Source organism: Botryllus schlosseri, chromosome 1 (genome assembly GCF_051294905.1).
Source record: "Botryllus schlosseri isolate E-star chromosome 1, Bs_hap1, whole genome shotgun sequence".
Lineage (NCBI taxonomy): Eukaryota > Metazoa > Chordata > Ascidiacea > Stolidobranchia > Styelidae > Botryllus > Botryllus schlosseri.
The window spans coordinates 16,611,046-16,627,813 of record NC_137236.1 but is presented as its reverse complement, the minus strand read 5'-3'; the positions used below and the strand labels follow the sequence as shown (position 1 = coordinate 16,627,813).

Here is a 16,768-nt window from a genome sequence, read left to right as displayed (position 1 = left end):
TCAGTGTGAGTGCTTCTATTCCGTAGAGAAGAACCTGCTCGGTAGTGGCACGGAAAATGCGGGTCTTGAGCTGGGGTGAGTCACTTGAGTGGAATAGGCAATGTAGCCGTCTTGCCGCGCCCCAGGCCTTTGCTCGCCTCGCCTTCAGTGCTTTTCCAGAGTCCGCGACGTCAATACCGAGGTATATAAAACTCTTGACATTCTTGAGCCTGACTTTTCCCAGTTGAATTGGTGTCGCGTTCTCCGACAGAGCTGGTATGGCCAGAACCTCAGTCTTCTTGGCATTGATCTGAAGGTCAATAAGAGCGGCGGCGACCTCTAGTTGGTTGATGAGACGCTGTGCCGATGCGGTATTCTAGGCAAGCAAGGCGAGGTCGTCTGCGTAGGCAAGAATACCTACGTGCATAGCCTCGCGAGTCGTACGCGTACGCGTTCCTTGCCATGGCCGCCATTCAAAGAAGTCCGAGTTGTCCGAGGCCGTTCGTAGCACGAAGTCAAGGATTATCACGAACAAGAATGGTACCAAGGTTTCACCTTGAAGCTCGCCAGCCGGAGTGGTAAAATCTCCGCTTGGACCGTCATCTGTTCGGACTAGCGCTCGTCTGTCAATATAGAGGGCCATATTGGCGTTCCTTATCACCTCAGGAATTCCATGGAATCTGAGGATCTCCGACATGGCTGGGCGTGAGACCGAGTCGAAGGCTTTTACAAAGTCAACAAAGACAGCCACAACATTATTTTTGTGTGGGCGGCAGGTGTCAATGATTGTGCGCAGTGCCAGGATATGCTCTGTTGTACCGCGGGGTGGTCGAAATCCATTCTGGACATTCAGGAGCTTGGTAATGGTAGATACATGCTCACGTATGCGAAGGAGCAGTACTCGGTCGAACAGCTTGGCCGCGGTCTGCATGAGGGAGATGCATCTGTAATTCGCTGGGTCACTCGCTGCGCCTTTCTTGTATATAGGCACTCGAGCCACTCGGGCGGCACCGGGCCGCCTTCGAGGACACCGTTCATGACGTCGAGGAGCAAAGGTGCAACAACCGGGTGTACGCAGCCGTTGGGATGCTGTCCGTACCGGTGGCCTTTGAATAGTGGTACATCATGCATGGCTATCCGGAGCTCAGCTAGCGTGATCAGGTTTGTATCGATCGCGAGAGGAATTGCTGCTAATGAAGGTGGTGCAACGAGCACATCGATGTCCGGTGCAGGTGTAGAAAAGAGGGTCTCGAAGTGTGATGCGACGTCTTGCGTACAGGCCTTCACGCGGGTCTTCTTGAAGCCAACTAGTTCCCCGATGGCTTTCCAGGCTGCTCTTGACCGGCCTGCTTCCAACTAATTCTCCACGGAAAGAGCAATAGCTTCGACTCGTTTCTTGCGAGCAGCGTTGTAAACGTTAGTTAGGTGCATAGCAGACATGGGGTAATCGCGATTAGTAATCGTAATCGATTACGACGATTACAGCATTTTCAAGTAATCGTAATCGCAATCGATTACATTCGAAAAAATTCCGAAGTAATCGTAATCGTAATCGACTACTTCCCATATCTAATCGATTTCTCTGTGAAAGAACGATTACTTTTTATTTGTACAAGGACTATGACATAAACTGAACATTCGTGAACAAGGAAAAGATATTATTCCAGGTTCGTGATAGCACAAACGTCTGATTTTCAAACGCCACTGCTCATTATTACGTCAGAAGCAGCCTATTAGCTTTGCGCGTCATTGTGCCAGAAGTATCCACATCCACAGTAAGCTAAATAGATATTCGATGTACGTACGTCGTACATATTAGTGTGATTGTAGGAACACCCGCCGCGCTGTATATCAGGCTATCAACACGTTCCATCGCCATTACCTCGCAGCAGTATAATTTATCTCCGCTCTGCCTAGTTTAAAATAGTAACTTATGTGTTGATGTTTGGTTATGCTTATGCTTAGTTAAACGCAGTTTGACCGTTGCTGCTTGGCGAGCAGTAGGCCTATCCAGTACGTACGTACGTCGTACACCGGACCAATATTTGAAATTTTGCACTCGTCAAGTAAAACATTGCGGTTTCCACAACGAAGCTGTAAAAATCAACAGCTGATGATATATACATATCATAACCGAGCCGTTTCTCGTAACGGCAGCTTGCAGTACAAAGTTGAAGGCCGAATTTTATGTTCGCTTCGTCTTATTCTTATATGACTCCACTTGAAACGGGCGCCTATCGTTATTTCATAATTCTCCATCCAACATTGGGACCTGTCGCCGCTTATATATCATGTTAGCGTAGGTTGTAGCTGGAATGAGGATCAAAACAGCAATTCGTCCCCCAGTCCAAAGGTTGATTTTTGGCCCCCACAGGGTGGTAATCTCAAGTTGAATACTGAATTTCGTCAACAGATTTAGTAATTGCAATATATTTACTATTAATTTTTAATCCCCGATGGTCATATTTACCTGTAGAGGTTATTTGTTTGAGGTAATCATGGTGTTTGTCGACTACAACGGTCATTTACACCAGGCCGATTTTCTGCATTCTTGATTCCGTATCTGCCGACTTGTAGCACGGCCCACTTTTAAGCCTTTTGTAAGACACCGCTTACGCGAATGAGGCGGCAAGGAGGAGCCTAGATAAACCTCCAACACTTAGGTAGGAATTCTGAAGTCGACCTCGATCAGACTCGAACCCGCAACCAATTGGTGTTGCAGCCGTGGATTATACCACTGCGCAATCTCGCCACACAATTACCTACCTGTAGAGCTGGGGGAACGTTATTCATATTATGACCTCTGGTTTCTTGTTATAATTACTTTAGTGTATGTTGTTAATTCGTGACCTCCGGTTTGTTATATAATCAAAAGATATTGTAGTTGCTCAAACGTAGCAGACTAAAAGAAAAGCTTTCGTAAGACGCACAAAAAAATTGTCATGTCTTTATATCTGATTGCATGTCTAGCAACTCAAGTTGTAAATTACTATAGGGTCAGTGGCCACATTAACTACAATAGGACTTGAAATCATTTTCATCATGGGTAAAAAAGCATTCATTCCGTCAATGCGGACGTAGAACTTAACAATCAAGTAAAATAATCCATTGGTTTGATGGTCAGATAGCGTTGTAAAACGTGTTGTAACTGTAACACCACCTGCACTTAATTAGGTCTGGTGATGAGCAGACTTAAATTTGAGTGCCGATCCAAACGTATTTGAGTGTGAGCATACTTTTTGACGTGAGTTTAGTAACGAAATCGTTGCTGAGTAGAGAATCGCTACTCGACACCAAGAGAATTGGTCTTCACCCTTAAATATAAACTCCAGATTCCAAGCCAAGCAAGTGTAATTTTTGATTATCAATTTTGTTTGTTTGTTTGTTATAGATTGATTTTTTATTATTTTTGTTGGATTTTCCAACGTCAATGGGAGCCGCAAGTAGGCTAGCTGGGAGCCGCATGCGGCTCCCGGACCCGCGGTTGGGAATCATTGTTCTAGAGAGGATTTTCAAGTTAAATAGATATCTTGAAAATACTCTATAACTTATGCTGGTTTACGAAATACTTTTTGAGTCCCCTTCGAGCTCGTTCTCCACCCTATTGGGATATTTGGGGTGCGGCAGTTATGGCCCTGGCAAGAATGCAAATCGCTGGGCGCGATAAATTGACCTCTATGAAAATGGGCAATGGGTACATTATGACGTAACAAACAAATGACGCATTTTTTTAAAGGGAGTTTGTTATCTTATTAGGCCGTTTCAGCGCAATCCATATATTGTCTTCCAACATAGCTTCTAAGATGCAAAATAGATGTAATCGTGATTACTTTTCCAATGTAATCGTAATCGTAATCGACTACTTCCTGATTTTGCTGTAATCGTAATCGTAATCGTAATCGCGTCATTCAGAAGTAATCGTAATCGCAATCGATTACATTCATGAAGTAATCACCCCATGTCTGGTGCATAGCGGCTTCGTTAGCATCGCTATGTGCGTCCAGTGTTCCAGAGGTGTACGCGGCACGTCTGAGAGTATTGAGGTTCTGACGTGCACTGAGCACCGATGGGTCGGATTCCCAGGCTAATTTTGGCCGTGGCTTCCTATGTGCCTCACCGAGCGTTTCACGGGCTGCATTCTTGACTGCTGCCACAAGTGGCGCAAAGGCGGTCGGTGTAGTATTTTGGACCTCGAGGGCGTCGAGTGTGTGCATGGTGAAGTCTTTCATCTTATTTGCGTCCTTGAGATCAAGCCAATTTGATAGGGGCCCTTTCGGTGTGCGCTTCTGGACAAACGGTAGGCGTTCACGAAGCGTGGCCAACACCATGCGATGGTCATTCCTCATCGTTAGCATGCGCACTAGGGCTGTTCAAAAATAACTTTTTTTCCTGAATCTTGCTGGTTACTTGATTAAATCGTTAGGTTGCCTTAAAAAACGACGCATACCAAATTTGAATTCATTCCGACAAATATTCGCGGGTTACGTAGAGTTTGAAAATTTTGGATTTGCCCAAAAACGCAAAAAAAAATTTTTCCAAATTTTTCTGCCAACTCCATGAAATTGTTGGGCTGTCTTCAAAAACTATGCAAAACAAATTTGACTCAATTCCAAGCCGTAGAAGCGGAGTTATTTCAGTTTTTATTCGATAATTCTGGGATTATCCTTGATTGGTGGATAATCCAAGAATTATCACCGAAAAACTGGAATAACTCCGCTTCTACGGCTTGGAATTGAGTCAAATTTGTTTTGCATAGTTTTTGAAGACAGCCCAACAATTTCATGGGGATGGCAGAAAAATTTGGAAAAAAAATTTTTTTGCGTTTTTGGGCAAATCCAAAATTTTCAAACTCTACGTAACCCGCGAATATTTGTCGGAATGAATTCAAATTTGGTGTGCGTCGTTTTTTAAGGCAACCTAACGATTTAATCAAGTAACCAGCAAGATTCAGGAAAAAAAGTTATTTTTGAACAGCCCTAATGCGCACCGTTCGGCAGTTCGTGAAGTGGCGCCGTGCGGGAGCTTTGCAGCAGATATAATCCAGCCGCTTGTTGCGTCGGCGCATACCGTCAAATGTTGTTCTGCGTTTCGGCTTCGTAGTGAAGTTGGCGTTGAGAGGAATGAGGTCGCAGCGGTCGAGTAGGTTGGTAAAATGCTCAGAGTTGCTATTTTCGTTGCCAACTGCGAAGCGAACTCGCTGTGAGCGCTCGGCCAACGTGGCATTCATGTCCCCAAGCAGCATGGTTATGTCGCGCTGCGGGTAGGTGGAAATAATACCTTCTAGTTGGTCGTAGAAGGCGAGCGTATCAGCTGCGGGCCACTCTATGCATGACGCTTGCATCATACAAACAATCAACACTACACTGTAAAAAATAAACCGTGTATTTAACGTGTTTTTTGCATGTTTTTACCAAAAACACGTTAAACGACGGAAAACGCCGACGTGTTTTTGAAAAAAACAAGTTTAAAACCGAAAACGCGACGTGTTTTCCAATTAATCAAGTTCAAAACTGAAACGTAACATGTTATGTAAAAAACATGTTGCGTTTCAGATTGGAATAACGTTGCTCTGATTTGAAAGCTACTGTCGCACTGATTCCGAAAATATGCATCAAAATCTAATCAGGGCAATGGAACGCCTTCGAAATACACCCGAAAGTATGAAATTCGGCATTGTTCCGAACCACGCGTTATAGGGCTGCGTCGCTGCGATTGTTTGGAACAATGCTGATTTTCAGATTTTGAAGGCTACTTCGGGGTAATTCCATTGCCCTATTGAAATTTTAATGTATATTTTCAGACGGACACGGAAATAGTGTCAGGGACAGGGATTCTGCACAATGTTGATACAGTGGGACCAGATTAGGATTTTATTGCACCAATTGGAACGCAACATAATTGCTAATCCTATCGCTGACGATCCGAGCACTCAAATTAAAAAAAGTTGAGCTGATTTATAGGCTACTGTCGCTTTGATTCCGAAATATACATTAAAATCTTATAGGGGCAATGGAACCCCCTCGAAATGCACCCCAAAAGTCTGCAAATCGGCATTGTTCTGAACGATCGCAACAACGCAAAGGCCGTTGTTATGGTGATTGTGCTGCATCGCTGCACGATGCCGATTTTCAGATTTTTAGGCTATTTCGGGTTAGTTCCATTGTCCTAATGAAATTTTAATGTATTATTTTCAGAATCAGCGTGACGGTAGCTTTCAAATAAGATCAACTTTATTTAATTTGAGGGTTCGGGTCTTCAGCTATTGATAACCGATCATGCTGCGTTCAGATTGCTGAGCACTTCAGTAGTCAATTCCTCACGACGAGCAAGGGTGATGATGGGTGGTGCGAATCTATGCGTAGGTTAGTTATCTATAAAAAAAAAAGACATTTGAGTATTGGTCTCGATTGGTTGAAAAACTGAGGTATAATTTCAGTTCACAGCTCACACGATTTCCGAATCCGTGGTTGGAAAACAGGAAATTTTAGTTCACGGTCCTCGATTTCAGTCTCCGTCGTGATTGGTTGCAGAACGACGGTAAAATTTCAGTTCACCACTCACACTATTTCACGATCCGACGTGATTGGTTAAAAAAACGGAAGTTCTACTTCACTGCTCACGTGATTGCCGTATGCGTTACGATTGGTTTGAAAAACTTTCAGTGCCGGGAAGCCAGTAGCCACTTCCATCGGCGATCACTACGCGGCCAGCAAAGTTGGCGAAACTGATTGTAGAGTTTATTACCGGCTGACGGTTATTGATCGTATTTGTCCAGTTAGTAGAGGATGCATTTCACATCAGTTTTCATCGGGGAAAGTGTTTTCGATTCATATGCGCGCCTACGGGGTGTGCATAGTTGGTGTGCTGCATTTAACTGCAGTACGGTAACGTGTGGCGTGTGGAGGCAGCATATCGTTTAGCACTTACCATATATAGCTTCAGAGTGCATACGGTAACCAGTCGATTACAGTATATCATGTTGGGGAATGTCTTAGCTTAACTATGTAAATAATGAACCTAAGAAAGTTGAGCCAGTTGATATATTAGGAGGATGTGTATACCATGCCAATATGTTGCATTTTGTCGAATGCAAGATATGGAGGGACAAGTTTGCTCTGTAAAATTATGTGACAAATACGGCAAAAAAGAATTCATGTTGTCAATCAGGATGAAGATGGTAAAATATTTTTCTATGAAGATTTTGACGGGCACTGTGACATTTGTGGTATCCTCAAGTCAGGCTTTGGGCGATATTTACACTGTTATTCCTGTGAGGCTATGACAGAAACCGGTTTCCTTTGTGTTTTACAACCTGGTGAAATATTTTACCAGAGACTCCATAATTTACCGGTATACTGTATTGGTAAATTACAGTATGGTGAGCAATGTTCCCTCTAATTTTTGACGAGTCTGCGCACACTCACGAACTCACTGGGCAGACCCTTGGACAACAGTGCGTAAAGACTAAAAAAAAGGTCATCATATCGGATTTTTTGTGCGCAGAGACCGTGTTAGCACTGCGCATTTGTGCATGTGCGCAGCTTAGAGGGAACATTGATGGTGAGATCGCTACATTAGACTGCATCATAGAATATGTTTCGAAGTTTAATAGTGAACTATATGCCGATAGAGAAAAGTTCCGGTAATTAAAATTGCGTAATTTTGAACATGGACGTTCTATTTTTCAGATTCATCAGACTGGTTAGCGATTTATTACTCTTGTGCTATTAAATATGAAAATGCTGATCATCCATGGTAATATTAGAAAGGTGATCACAGTTGATCACCTATCTGAGATTTATTATGTTGTGAAATGTGCAGTTCGTAGTACCATCTAGGACAGAAAATTCACTACGGAATATTACGACAAGTCGCTTGAATTGAACGGCGATTTCTATGAATTGTCTGCCAAAGATATGGGACAATATGACTGGTTTGACGATGGAAGTGAGTAATTATATTCTATGCATGTCAACAGAATTATCGTCATGAAGCGATGATCATGGTAATCATACTGTACTAAAATTATCTTGTCTTGTTCGATATCTGTAATAGAAACGAATATAGATTTTTAGCCAAAATCACGCTGTGTTATGCAGGGCTTTAGAGCAGCCGCAAATTTAAACTGCTCCTGCTCTAGCTGCTGCTCCGGCTCTGAAATGATCGCATTGGCCTGTCTACATCAGGGGTGACCAACCCGTGGGCCAAATATGGCCAGCGAGAGGGTTTTGCGTGACCCGTGAGCTAATTTCCTATTATATTATCGAAAATGAATTGCTCAGATTGTGAACTTGCAATGCCAACAAAAAATTACAATTCTTGCTGCGACACTTGGGATCTTGATGACTAAAATATCAGTTCCAACGCATCGGCAGATCCAGGGTCCAGTCACCTTTTCAGTAAGTCGTCGTACATTACAATAAAGTAAAATAGCAGTGAAATTTTTTTTCACGCTTTGCGTGTTTAATTTTCGCACGATTTTGAAGTTCATAGGTCAATAATATTGTCACTTGATTATATTGCGGGCCTGCTGTATATCGCTGGGCTAAGTTTGCGAGGACTGGGCTATTCGGCGCATGGACATATCGATATTGAAAGCTGCGACCGCAACATGCGTCAATCATTTCGTGCCTAGGTTTCATAGTCGACTGCCAGTGCAAACGCAAGGTCCCATATGTTGAACGACACTTTGTCTCGTAATCGCTAATATAGTTAGACTCAATCTGAAAACGAAAAAAACGCCTATTTTATCCGATTGAGTCTAACTGTATTCGCAATTACGGGAGAAAGTCTTTTCGCGTTTGCGCTCGCATAAAGATCGTCAATGGTGAAATGGCGATATCGATGTGGCCAGACGCCAAATAGTCGTGTCCTTGCAAACTGAGTCTAGCGGGCGGTATACAACAGACCCGCAATACTCGAGTAATAATATTATTGACCTTGTTTATTTATAAATTTCGAAAATTTTATCTGCTTGGCGTTGCTAGTGGACCGCGAACTCGTTCGTCAATTGCATGTGGCTCTTCAGCCGAAAAGGTTGGCCATTCCTGGTCTATATAGATTACTAATCTACCATAGGTTAGTACTTTTTTGTTTCCCGAATAGAATATGTTGGAATATGTTGATATGAACTTCTTCAACGAATATGTGATGTTCTCCTAGGGTGATTTTATTTTTATCTAAAAACCGAAGATTTTGACCGATAAAATCTGACATTCTGTCAATTTTGACATTTTTAACCCTAAAAATCTTAATTTTGATGAAATTGTGATCTCGTATATATGTAAATTGCCTGTTTTCCCCCATTACCTTAGAATTTTAGGCTACTGCTTATCTTCATTTCTGGTCGGAACTGTCTGTTCTTACGAAATAGTTAGGCCTAAAAAAACTTTTGCTCTTTCTGCAATAAATTGACTCGCTATTACCTGCAAGCTGATAATTTGCTGGGCTTTAATGAAGATATTTATTACAGAGTCAACCTGCATCGGTATATTCTCCAGAAGACGAGCGCAGCATCGAGGTACAGCAAAAAGCAATAAGTGTCAAGTGGACGAAAAGACTGCGTGACAAGAAAAGATTCAGGTTAGGATGAAAAGAACATTTGAATCGTGTCATGAGGCCATTTTGAATGGGATATCAACACAAAGTCTGTTCGAGATTTAGCCGATGTTGATCGATGCGCATTGGGCAGGTATAAAGCAGTGTTGGGATCAAGTCACTGATAATGACATCCCCTTACCACGTTCATGCAATAGGCTAGTCCTACAACGTATACAATGCATGCACCAATTATTGACGATTATTATCAATGTGTAATATCATACAGCAGGGGCGGCATTACATTCCAATTTTTCAATGTTGGTGACACACATCTCAGAAGTTTGTCCAAACTTAATCCAAACCTTTCTTCAACTATGCTACATTGCAGGGATCATGGAAAGACAAGCTCTGCAACAAGTTGAGGGAATGGAGAAGACACCATGAAAAAGAAGTTCTCGTCTTAAACTTGGAATAGCAGAAGCATGGACGCTGCGGCAAACGGAAATCTCAGCAGCTTGTGGAAAAATCTAGTCAACGCTGCAAGAATTAACGCTGCAAGAATTCTCGAGTCACAACATCCAATGTGAGCATTTTAGTATCTTGCTTTCTTGATCTAGATATCTTCAATATGAATATTTTGATATGATACTGATAACGCCAACAGACAATGTTACGTCTAATTTTTCTCGTGTCTGTGCGCATGCGAGCAGCTTAGAGGGAACATTGGCAAGAAGTAGCACCTTGCACCGATAACCGGTCATGTTTTGATTAGGATCTATTTTGTCCTACAGAGTCAACATGTATACTCTCCACAGACGACGAGCGCAGCATCGAGATACATCAAAACGCAATAAGAGGCAAGTGGAGAATACCTCACAAGGAAACGATTCTGGATAGGATGAAAAGAACATTCGAATCGCGTCGCGAGGCCATTCTGAATGGGATGTCAACACAGTCTGCTGGAGATTTACCCGATCTTGATCGATGCGCATTGGGTACCGTAGGTATAAAGCAGTGTTATGATCAAGTCACTGACGGCACAATCCCTCGGCATTTGTGGCATGCGCAATCATTTTTCATGACACAACAAATGACATATATATTATAACTAGGGCCATTTTTATATGACCTTAGAAAATCAATAATATGACTTTATTTTTTGGAAAATATGAATTTATGTGAAAATGGTGTATTTTTACATGCAAATATCGGCACTGACGGAACTAAAGAGTAAAACCTATGCAACAACAGTTATATACGTCCATTTTTTATTCTAAATCACTGTTGCAGTACAGTAGTAGTGTGAAATGTTAAAGTCTTTGAAGTTACGATTCGGACGTAAAATGACTTTGGTAAGGAAAGTGAGAGCTCCACAGACGCTGATGTGGGTTGCCACTTCTGCAGGGGTGCATAAAGCGCTGGTGAAATGTCTTGTATTTGCAGCTCCATTATTTGTTAAACCTCGTTTTTGTCCAATCGCTTCTTAATGTAAATTTTGAGCTTTATGACCTAATCAGGAAAATGTGACTTCATAGCTTTAATATAGCTCAAAGGGATACCGTTTTGTGTTGAAATTGATTTCACGACTTGCTGATGCATAGAACAAAATATGGCTTTGAATGGCCCTAATTATTACCATGGGTTAGCAAAAAGTTAAGTCAGTTTTCAAAATGTATAAAACTCGTCGGTGACCTAAAGATACTTTTTAAATTAACATACATTGTTCTTTTTGGGCAGATTTAGTTTTCTTGAATTTTTTAATCGCACATACTTCCAGACGTAGACATTTCTTCCTTAGATATAAGGGCGACCAACCCTCGGGCTGCAAGGCGATTCTAGAAATTGATTATAATATTTATTAGTACTCGCAGACATATTGTCAGCGGTGAAACCTTTGCACAACGCGATGTACGCAGCCTCGCTGCAACCTTGATATTCATATGTCCAAGCTTGGAATAATCCTTGTCAAATGAGCCCAGAGGTATACAAAGGCGACCTGCAACTCCTTGCAGGACATGACTGCACACTTGGTTGTCGTAACATAATTGTCATCGAATTTGCTGCGTAGTAATATATGTCATGTTTTCACCCTTGCCCAACCGTGTTACCTCCTGTCGGATGACTGAAAATCTCTATCAACATTAGAGGGGCCCGCGCAAGGTTTCAAAGTCGCTGATTTACTTTACGACGTCGCAGTCGCGTCAAAACATACAGTTGATTTCTGACACTTCTCGTTCAGGTCGTCAAAAACTGGGGTGGATGGTCGGGATCCCAACGATCTTCAATTCTTCAATGACAACTATGGCAGCTTCCTGTTTGTTGACAAAGTAAGTTGTTTGGTGTATGTGTAAGCATTATGTCACTGTGTTGTGGACACAAGCAAATCGCATGGCTCACTGCCATCAGGCTACATCATTCACATCATACAAAAAAGGCAATTTATGGCACTATTAACACTGTATTGCTGTATTAACACTGTATTTGATAAAAATTGGTATCTCGAAAGGTCACTGTAAATCGAAAGAATGATGTAATCCAATATCAGTGAGTAACGAGATTTTCCCGTGTCCATGCTACTGTAGGACACTATGGTGAAATTGTCACTAGTATATGGCGTCCAATCAAAGAAGATGATGTGAAACCAATATTGGCCCCTCCTATTTCACTTAAAAAGTTGCAGTGTTACGACTGATGCTAAAATCATTCCACTCTGGGTACCATTATGCTCGCTCGATATCCTTGAAAGCACCATCACGTACGATCGTTTTCTTACCTCTTTGCATGACCCCGACTCGCGCAGTAATGACTTATTAGGTAGGCTTACCATATTTTGGAAATCTAAAAAGAGGACACTTTTTCAGAAATTTGAGACTTGCAAAACCGGAGAAGAATTCTCAAAAATCGGTGAATTTTGCCCACTTTGTGACCGGTTGACTGGAAATTTTTTAAAAAAGGTCAACTTTTCGCTCAGAGCTCCAATCACCGTTTTTCACTCCGAAATACCCGCAATAGAGTCACTTCTGTGCTAATTTACGGCATATCACTCGCAATTCGCTCTAAATGTGACCTAAATTTTCAAAAAAGAGGACAAAATCTCAAAAAAGAGGACAAAGGGCGTCCTCCGAGGACACTTTTAAAAAAGTCAAGAAAGAGGACAAATCCTATTGAAAGAGGACGCATGGTAACCCTATTATTAGGCCTCATACTCAACTCAATTCTTAATCTCAGACCACATCGATAGTACTAAGCTAATATCATTTTTATTTATCAGGAGCCAAAGAATTATATCCGACGATCAAGTACAATACGATCCTGAATGAATGGAAGGTTCTCTTCTATGGCAAAGTTATCAAAGGGGTCAGAAGCTTCCATCATGCTATGGCCATAATACTGGCAATATACTGGCTGTTCAACATCAAGTTCGCTCCATCAGCCTCTAATTCATGGTCCGTCGTCACGAACTCTCCTTCGAAACTTCCGAACGTTAAGTACACTGCGGCTGTCTCGAAACTTTGTAACGTTAGGTAGACTTTGGCTGTTCGTAGTAAATTAATTTGAATAATTCACCAAGGACAGGTCAATATTTTTAGCCGTTATAATTCTTGTGTCATTGCATTAGGTACTCGGCGCCTTTAACTGTGACAATTTGTAATAACTTAATTAATCGAGGACCGGTCAATGTTTCCAGCCGGTATATTAATTCTTGTTTCATTACATACGTTTCGAAACTTTCTAACTTTAGGTGTGGCTGACTGTGGCTGTTCATTGTAATTTAATTTGATTAATTTATTGAGGACGGGTCAATGATTTTAGCCGTTATTATAATTCTGGTTTCATTACATATGTCCAAAACTTCAAAACATTAGGTACTAGGCGGCTTACACTGTGGCTTTTTGTAGTAAATTAATTCATTGATGACGGGTCAATATTTTTAGCTGTTGTTGTAACAATTCTTCTTTCATTGTATAAATTCCAAAACTTCTTAACGTTAGGCTCTCTGCGGCTTACAATGTGGCTTTTTGTAGTAAATTAATTAATTTATGAGGGGCCAATATTTTTAGCCGTTGTTGTAAGAATTTTTCATTCATTGCATAAGTTCCAAAACTTCTTAATGTTAGGCACTCTGCGGCTCACACTGTGGCTTTTTGTAGTAAATTAATTCATTGATGACGGGCCAATATTTTTAGCCATTATTGTATATAACTCTTCTTTCATTGCATAAGTTCCAAAACTTCTTAACGTTAGGCACTCTGCGGCTTACACTGTGGCTTTTTGTAGTAAATTAATTCATTGATGACGGGCCAATATTTTTAGCCGTTGTTGTAATAATTCTTCATTCATTGCATAAGTTCCAAAACTTCTTAATGTTAGGTACTCTGCGGCTCACACTGTGGCTTTTTGTAGTAAATTAATTCATTGATGACGGCCCAATATTTTTAGCCATTGTTGTATATAACTCTTCTTTCATTGCATAAGTTCCAAAACTTCTTAACGTTCGGTACTCTTCGACTTACACTGTGGCTGTTAGTAGTAAATTAATTGCGCCATGACATGTCAATATTTTTAGCCGTTATAGTAATTCTTATTTCATTACGTATTATCCGAAACTCTCGCCATTTCAGAATTTTTCTTGTTTTGATGCATTTGTTCTCAATATACCATCATTTGATCCAACACTGAATTGCTTGTTTTAATTCATATCCTGGCTACAGATTTTGTGCCAGTCGGTCCAAGGTGAAAGGTCAATTGAAGTCTCAGGTCAGACGTGTTTTCGAGATTACATGACGGGCAGAAACATGTTAGGCAACAGGTGGAACTAAACCTGTCGTATGGTTTTACATGACGGACATGTATTAAGAGGTACCAGGTGTAAACATGTCTATGGACACCTTTATTTTTTACAGTGTAAACGAGTATGCACCTGAATGACAATCTTAAAAAATTTACTTGCTTTGTTACAAAAGTTTGCTCAAAATATCTGGCTCTCAGTTTGTGGATATTTAGTGACTCTCTGCGGTGAGCTTGAACAGCCCTCACACAGCACCAAGACCGAAATACGATACATGTAGGTAGTCACGGAATGATACTTATTCAACCAACCAATCAATCAATGAAATGGATGTCGTTGTCTGATGTAAAAAATCTGGCAGGCGTTTTACGGGTCAATCTTGATGCCATATGTTTCTTGTATCATAAGAACCAAATCCGTGCGATTGAGGTGATGGCTGCTGCTGTATACCTTGATAATGGGGTAATATCGGTAGCAAGTATGGAAACCCGTTTTACACTCTGCTCAATATCAACGTAGCAATACTCAGATGCCGAATAGGCCAACATTGTCCGGTCTGGCTTAGACCGGGCGTATGCTCATATTCCCTTGCAAGTCCTCATCGACACTGTTGGTAAAGCGACGGAAGATATTGATTTTATGGGATAGCCTAACTATATCATTTGATTAAACCAGTTTATACATTTGGTGACGTTTAAAACGTCAATATGTAGGGGAGATGTGGTACCGATGGATCAAAAATTGCAAAATGCTCTCTGGCCCTCAAATCTTCAGCCGAGAATAGCAGATCTTTTGCTGTCTCAACACTTCGATACAAGCTCTACCTATCGCGGACATTTACATGAATATCCGCCTCTTCAAAAAATATTTATAAACGTTTAAAGTTTGTTGCTCGAACGTGTCATCGGTCCCCACCCGGTGGGTCCAAAGGCACACAACCATGGGACCTATGAGACATACACTCAAAAACTCAATTTTGTTAACTTGTTTCGTTGTGTACTATTAGCTAAGCTACAGCAAGCTAATGAAGAATGTTTCGTCGCGACCTTCAAGAATAAAATAGATTATATCAACTCAAATGTTGGCATAAAATCATGTTTTGATTTACGCCTAAACTTACAAAATTAATGCCCCATACATATTACCCGCAAATCAACATTTTGACTTTCAAATACCTCGTAATAGTGATAAAACACCACCAGTAACTATGATTTACAGCCTATATATATGTAGGCGAGTTTCTGTTGTTAAGTGATTAGTTGGTCTATCTATTTTGCTTGATTTGGCTATGGTACCATAGGTCTCGCAGCCCATAAATATTGTAATTTACTTGAAAATAGTCCACTCGAGGATGGTATTGATTCAAAAAATATGTGCTGTTATATACCCTGATACAAGCCCTATACTTCACATTAAAAATTATGGCGTGTTTGTTAGTCTGAAAGGTTAATTATAGAGTAATTAATTAATTATAGAGTAATCTTTTATAAATTCATGCAACTTTTTCAAAAAAAATTTCGCGCTAGGCGCGATTTAATAGTACCATATCTTTTGATTTCAGGTACCCGTCACCCAACAAAAATACGCATGATTTATATAAATGGGAGACTTCGGCGTCAGCCATTACTGCGCCACGACACACCAAGACATATGAAGGTAGAGGCCATGTAACATGCGACTCCGAGAAGTGTACCAGAACCCTGGTGAGAAGGCCTTGGCCGAAAAGGAATGCCCTTGTGCTGACTGAAAACTTCGGTATATATACATATATCTTTAATTGTCCTCAATGGCTGGCGTCGAATGCTCCTGTCCTGGCGACCTCAACCCTACTGGACAAATGCCATCCCGCAATCATGTGCGTCTTTTAGTTTGGTACGTTTCGACGATTTCCATATCTCTGACGTCGCAGATATATAGAGGTCACGAAATATCATCATGTAACGAAGTCAATATAACAACGATTTCGCCCGAAAATGTTAATTAATATTTACGGGTCGTACCTTTTCCAACACACCACACTCAGCTTTACCGGTAACTCCGATAACGCGAGCAGAAAGAGGTTAAAAAATTGATAGCAATATATATGCAATTCCCGACCATATTGACCTATTCAAACATGAATTATATAAATTTGGCGCGCTTCGCGCGTTTAGGCGCAATACGGTATAGGGTATAGCTGATATGTTGCGACTAAAGGCCCACTGGCTGCGGGGTCTGGGGTTTGGTTTATCACCATATGGAGCAAAAGACCAACGCTGGGGGGGCTGACGAAATGCTGTTTTTATTTACCCAATATATGGGGGGCGATGGTCGGTGTGGAGCATCAAAAGGGAGCGATGAGTCGAAAAAGGTTGGAAACCACTGGCTTAGACCGTTATGGCGTAAGCTTATATTCCCTTGTAAGTAATTCTCGTCGAAATTGTTGGCAAAGCGACGGAAGAAAGTGATTTTATGGGAATA

General features: G+C 41.3%; 3 long non-coding RNA genes across 3 annotated transcripts; all 3 read left to right on the top strand.

Annotated features, from left to right (window-relative positions):
* Positions 1-5,988: 5,988 nt before the first annotated feature.
* LOC145443383 (uncharacterized) lies at positions 5,989-6,546 on the top strand. Its single transcript, XR_013916416.1, has 2 exons — positions 5,989-6,341; positions 6,416-6,546. It is a non-coding gene; the product is annotated as an uncharacterized LOC145443383 (long non-coding RNA).
* Positions 6,547-7,196: 650 nt separating this feature from the next.
* On the top strand, positions 7,197-10,061 carry LOC145443373 (uncharacterized). Its single transcript, XR_013916415.1, has 3 exons — positions 7,197-7,926; positions 9,452-9,561; positions 9,908-10,061. It is a non-coding gene; the product is annotated as an uncharacterized LOC145443373 (long non-coding RNA).
* A 4-nt stretch (positions 10,062-10,065) lies between these two features.
* Positions 10,066-14,200, top strand: LOC145443363 (uncharacterized). Its single transcript, XR_013916412.1, has 4 exons — positions 10,066-10,102; positions 10,311-10,523; positions 11,759-11,846; positions 12,791-14,200. It is a non-coding gene; the product is annotated as an uncharacterized LOC145443363 (long non-coding RNA).
* The last annotated feature ends 2,568 nt before the right edge of the window (positions 14,201-16,768 follow it).